We start from the raw sequence: 6,266 nt of genomic DNA, 5'->3' as shown, positions 1-6,266 counted from the left end.
GTGTGCATGCGGGAAAGGGACAGACAGGGGCTATTGTCCCAAGTGAGATTTTCGGTGAAACATTGTTTATCTTAACAGGTTTTTTTTCAAGGTGGTAAGAGGCCTCCAACTAGAATATTGTTGCAAAGTCTGATAGTTAAAGAATGTGAGGTAGGCCAGGTTCTATCCTGGCTCTGTCTCACTGGCGCTGTGTTGTTGGACTTCACTAGAACCATGAGTCAAGTAAACTGCTGTTATAAGTTACCCAGTCTGTGGTGTTCTGTTGCAGTAGCAGAAAACAAAGACATTCTTCATAGCCTTAACCTCTAGAGATAACTGCTATTACCATAGCCTTAGTGAATATTCCTCTAGATCTCCTATGCATGTACTAGAACAAGTTAATATTTTATAAGTAAATATAGACCCATTTGGTACATTTTGCAATAGGAATGTTTTATTTAGCAATATATCTTGGACATGTATCCTTTGCAGCAAAGATTCTGGTTCTTTCAGTAGATTATCCCAGCTCCTGACTGTGGAAAGGTGAGGCAATTCCTGGTGTGAAGACTTCAGCCAGAAGTCACTGTTCAAATTCAGGAAACCCAGCATTTTCACATTTCCTCTCCTTTCCTCCCATCTCAGTTAGATTTTTAGTTAAATTGTTTTGGCCCAGCATAGAATTATGGTTGGGGTTTCAGAGACAGATCTGAGATGGTTATTTGAGAAGCAGCAGTGATGGGGGATAAGGGTTTAGGCAGGCAGGCCCTTCACTTGGCAGGTTGAGTAGTAAACTGCAGATGAATTTGAATTGGGATTCTGGGCACCTCCGCTTCTTGTTTTGACTCTGCCTTTTCTATTTTTTTTCCTACTTAGAATATTTATTTATCCTCTTGCATGACAAGACACAAAAAGTTACAACTTTAAAACTTTCCAAAAGAAAAAAATATAATCTGTCAGCAGCAGCAGCAGCTCCAAAGTACAGATGTGGGAGGGCAGCTCCTAGGAATCAACCTCGAGGGAGCCTGACCCGAGCCCCGGGTAGTATCACTGGGAAGGGGCCTCCTGGAGGGGCCCGGTTTTGGGGATACAGCACCAGCATATGAGGATTAATTACCAACACGATTACATGGTCGGGGGCGGGGTGGGGGGTCCTGATTCAACATTGATGGCAGAGGACAGTCTTCTGGAGTGTGGTCAGACCCCTGCAGACCCCTGGGAGGACTTGGGGGCAGCTCCTGGCCCCTCTCCCAGCAGAACAGGTGCCCCCAGGCTCTATCCTGCACTTCCCACCAGCTGGGGAGAGGACCAGCAAGGAGGGACCAGACTAGAGCAAGCACTTCATGGATGGGGGGCAGGAGAGAGCCGGAGACACTCAGCTCGCTGGACTAGCTAAGGGTTGGTAGGTGCGGCCTGGTTCCCACTGCGCCCGCACGCGTGCACACATACACACAACACACACACACACACACACACACACACACACACGCAGACCTCATGAAGTCTGGGCCCACCAGAAAATTCCAGGGGGGAAGGCCTTGCCCTAGGAGTCAGGCCTCCCTGCTTGGGATTGCTAGCTTGACGAGGGGGTGTGAGAACTCAGTTCTCCTGCAAGGCTGGTCAGGGAGGCAGAGGCGACCTGCCCAGGTGAGGAGATGGTGGGGGGATGGATGGAAGGGCCGGGGAGCCCCTGGGCCCAGCAGATTCAATAAATAGGTTTGTGTGGGCTCCCGTGCTGACCAGGATGGCCTCAGAGACTGGAACCAGTGGACCGAGTGGGTAGGGTCCAGCCTGCCTGGCCCAGGCCATGGGCCCCTGGCCCAGAAACCAACTCTGGCCCTGGGGTGTTCAGGTCGGGGCAGGGGCTAGCCTGAGGAATGTGAAAGTTTCTGCATTTTCTACATAAATAAGACATTGATCCCAAGAGTGCAGGCAGGACCCGGGAGGTCTGTGTGTGCACGACCTGCATGGACCCGTCACCCTTCCCCTGCCCACCCTTCCTCCGCCCACCCTTCCTGTGCCTTCCCCCCAGGTCAGGGCGGGGCTGGGGGGAGGTCTTCCCTCACTGCTTCATGGGCTAGTCATGGGCCCAGGCTCAGGCCTGAGGGTGCTGCAGCAGCCCCAGCAGGGACTCAGCAATGCCCAGGAAGTAGGCCACTTGTGCGATGCCAAAGAGGGGTGTGATGACCAGGGTGCGGCAGAAGGCGCCTTTCAGGAAGGCTCTGACAGGCCCTTGTTGTTAGGGTCTGGAAAGGGTGAAGGTGGATGGATGGAGAGGCAAAAGCGCAGGGAGGCGCAGCACTGCCAGAGCTGGCAAGCAGGAGGTGCGCGCTGGCAACCCAGAGATCTGAGTAAATGCAAAGAATTGCAACACGCAAAGAGGTGAAAGAAGATAAGATTTATTTAAGAAAGCTTCACCCCCATTCTCGGCCTGTCTTTTCACTCATGCCACAGACAGGAAGCAGACCTACACTCTAGGTGAGTGTGGCGTCCTAGCCCCCCAAAGCCTCGGCTTAAATCCTTTTCCTTGGAGATGTTGCACGTGACTGCCGTGACTTCCTTATCGACCACCTGTGGATGTCTTGGAGATCCTGTGACGCAGAGACCCATTAATGTCTGTCCATATTATCATAGCCCCTAGAGAAGGGTGTGACAAGGATTATAATTCTCCTGCACCTTCCCAAATGACATTCCTTAGAGCTAGTGGAGGGTGCACCTCCCCTTATCTCCTAGGCATTCCCAGTGGGTGGCTTCGGGGGTTCCTTGTGGATAGGGCCCAATTTACTGGAAGATCGAATCCCCACCTGCTCTCCCTCTGAGCAGTCATAACTTTTGTAATTACAAGTTTCATGACTTAAAATCCTTGAACAATGTATGATGTCTTAGGCCTTGTAAATTCCCTTTACTCTAGGCAAGTTTTATTAGCTATGAGCTACCTCTGATACCAGGCACCAGAAAGTCTTTTTCTGAAAAGACAAAGTTGGCAAAGTTAATTTTACTTAAAGTGTGCATTTCTCCAAAAGCATAGGTTCTACTTTCTCATTATTGTATTAAGATTTAGGAAGAAGAGTTAAAAAAATGCATTTCCCGCTCTCGGCCTGTCTTTTCACTCATGCCACAGGATCTTCCTAGCACAGTCCAGGAACCCCGGATAGGCATCCTCGTTAATGCCACGCTGGAGCCACTGGAGCCCGTCTTCATCATGTCACAGCGGTTGACGACGGTGGCAGCTGCACTCCCGGCCATGCTGCCAGCCAGGAAGGACACGTACAAAGGCGACTTCTCCTCGGACACCGAGCAGCCCAGCTGGTTGAGGTTGGCAAAGAACAGGAAGTAGACCACGAAGAAGGGCACATCCCTGAGCAGTATGGCCCCAAGTCCCTTGTAGAGGCCAGCAGTGCCACGACTGTGCAGGAGGTCATGGGTTTGCTGGGTGGCTGTGGGCCGAGGGACCGCTGGGGCCTCCGCTGAGGGCTGGGCACTCCCCTGGTCGGAGAGCTGGCCCTGGGCAGCCAGGATCTTCTTCTGGGTGGCAATGTGGCCGGCGTTCTGAAGCTGAATCTTCAACATCTCCATGAGGGTAGTCACGATCACCTGGCAGGTGCCTACCCTGAAGCCGGCCAGCATCTCCTTCAGCAGGGTCAGCTTCTGCCCATCTTTGGAGAACTGGTGTCGGAAGAAGTTATTGACTGCCAGCTTGATGGCCTTCTTGCGGGGGGGTGATGAGGATCACCCTGGTACATGCCAAAGTAGTCCTTGGCGCCAATGGTCTTGATGGGGCAGTCGGACATGCTGGTATACATGCGCTGGCCATTCTGCTGGTTCTGCAGCAGTGTCTTCGCCAGGTTGATGGGAACACACAGGTGATGCCTATCAGCCCCGTGATGCCGCCATTGATGAGCTTGGCTGGTAGGTTGGTCTACCTATTGGCCATTTAATTTGACGGCACCCAGGTAGGAGCCCAGGAGCGGTCTGTGGGGTGGGTGGGATGGGGGAGGGGCACTCTCCTCCTTCAGGGCACTTTTCCGGCATCACCACCGCACTGTCTGGCTTACGCCCAGGGTCGCTCGGGGACCGTGACCTTGACCTCTGCTTTCCAGGCTGGCACTGGGCAGGTCCTGCTTACCGGGTACCAGGGACTCGCTCAACCACCTGTATTTTTTTTATTATGGTCAAGTTGTTGAGGTCTCTCTTTTCCAGATGGATTACAAGGGTAGGGTACTAAGGCCTTTTCTTATTAGGCATCAATTTGGAAAAGAGGAAATAAATCTATTACTATTTAGGGCAAACAACTATGAGATGGAAAATACCAAGATAATTAATTGAGAAACTGCTGCAAAAAATAAAAGAATTTCATAGAATAATATGGTAAAGGATTAATAAGCATCAACTGCTTTTGTGTATGCAAACAATAACCAGCTAGAAGACATAATGGAAAAAACATCCCATTAATAGTAGCAACAAAAAAGATGCAAAGAGATTTAATTTGTGAAGAAATGTCAACATTTTTTTATAAAACAGTAATAAAAGTGCAAGATTCATATGAAGAAAAGTTTAAAATATTACCAAAGGATGTAAAAGATTTGTAAAACAGGAAAACATGTTCTTGGATAAGATGACTCAATAACACAAAGATGTAATTTTCCTTATGTTTATATATATACAGTAATGTGTCACTTAACAATGAGAATACCTAATGAGAAATGCATTGTTAGATGATTTTATCCTTGTGCAAAGAACATGTTAGAGTGCACTTACACAAGCCTAGATGGTATAACCTACCATACACCTAGGCTACATGGGAGAGCCTATTGCTCTTGGACTACAAACCTATATCTAAACATAGAAAAGGCACAGTAAATATGGTATAAAATATAAAAATGGTACCCCTGTAAAGGGCATTTATAATGAATGAACGTGCAGGACGGAAGTTGCTCTGGGTGAGTCAGTGAGGGGTGAGTAAATGTGAAGGCCCTAGGACGTTCCTGTAGACTGCTGCAGACTTTACAAACACTGTACGCTTAAGGTACGCTACATTGATTTTTTTTTAAAGTTTTCTTTCTTTAGAGATGAATTAGACTTAACTTTAACTTTTTATTTAATAAATTTTAATTTTTAAAAATTTTTTGATTCTTCTATAATTACCTTAGCCTAGAGCACAAATCACTGTATAGCTGTACAAAAATGTGTTTCTTCCTTATATTCTTATTCTATATGCTTGTTAAGTTTTTAAAGTTTTTTTCTAACTTTTTATATATTTTTATTGAAAACTGAGACACAAATACACACATTAGTCTAGGCCTACACCAGGTTAAGGTAATTAGTGTCACTGTCTTCTACCTCTACATCCGGTCCCCCTGGAGGGTCTTCAGGGGCAATACATGCATGGAGCTGTCATATCCTATAGTAACAATGCCTCTTCAGGAATACCTCCTAAAGGACCTGCCTGAGGTTGTTTTACAGTTAACTTAAAAACAACAGCAACAAAAACTAGAAGGAGTGCATGCCAAAAATAACAAATTGACTCAAAATGAATCATGAACTTAGATATAAAGCTAGACCACTTTTAGGAAAAAAAAAATCTTTGGGATCTAGGACCAGGCAAAGAGTTCTTTGGCTTGAATCCAAAAGCACGATCTATAAAAGGTAAAACTGATAAAATGGATTTATTAAAATTTAAAATCTTTGATCGGCAAAAGAACTTTTTAAGAGATAAGAAGACAAGTGACAGACTAGGAGAAAATATTTGGAATGCATATATCTGCCGAAAGTCTGATATCAAGAATATGAGAATAAACAAATAACTCTCAACATCAAGTACTAAAAATAATTTAAAAAAACTAATTAGGAAATCAGTAAAAGACATAAATAGGCATTTCGCCAAAGAAGATATACAGAAGGTAAACACATGAAAAGGTGTTAAACATCATTAACCACTAAATAAATGCAAATCAAAATCATAATGAGATATTACTACATGCCTATTAGAATGGCTAAAATAAAACATAGTGACATCAAATGCTGATGAGGATGCAGAGAAACTGGATCACTCATATAGTGGTGGGAATGTAAAATGGTACAGCTATTTGGAAAAACAATTTGGTTGTTTCTTATAAAAAGAAGCATGCAAGGAGTTTCCAGGGGATGGGGAAGAAGGGAAGGAGGAGTTATGTTTAATGGGTACAGAGTTTTGTAAGATGAAAAAAGTTCTGGAGGTGGATGATGGTGATGTGAATTGCTAAACTACTTACACTTAAAAATACACTATAAATGGGTAAAGTGTTAAAGTT

The 6,266-nt window shown here is 45.8% G+C and overlaps 1 pseudogene; it reads right to left on the bottom strand.

Annotated features, from left to right (window-relative positions):
- Window positions 1-2,071: 2,071 nt before the first annotated feature.
- LOC103270075 lies at window positions 2,072-3,910 on the bottom strand (annotated as a pseudogene).
- Between the last annotated feature and the right edge of the window lie 2,356 nt (window positions 3,911-6,266).

This window comes from Carlito syrichta, unplaced genomic scaffold, assembly GCF_000164805.1.
Source record: "Carlito syrichta isolate Samal-C Ts95f unplaced genomic scaffold, Tarsius_syrichta-2.0.1 Scaffold309724, whole genome shotgun sequence".
Taxonomy (NCBI): Eukaryota; Metazoa; Chordata; class Mammalia; order Primates; family Tarsiidae; genus Carlito; species Carlito syrichta.
This window is presented reverse-complemented; position numbering and strand designations above follow the sequence as displayed.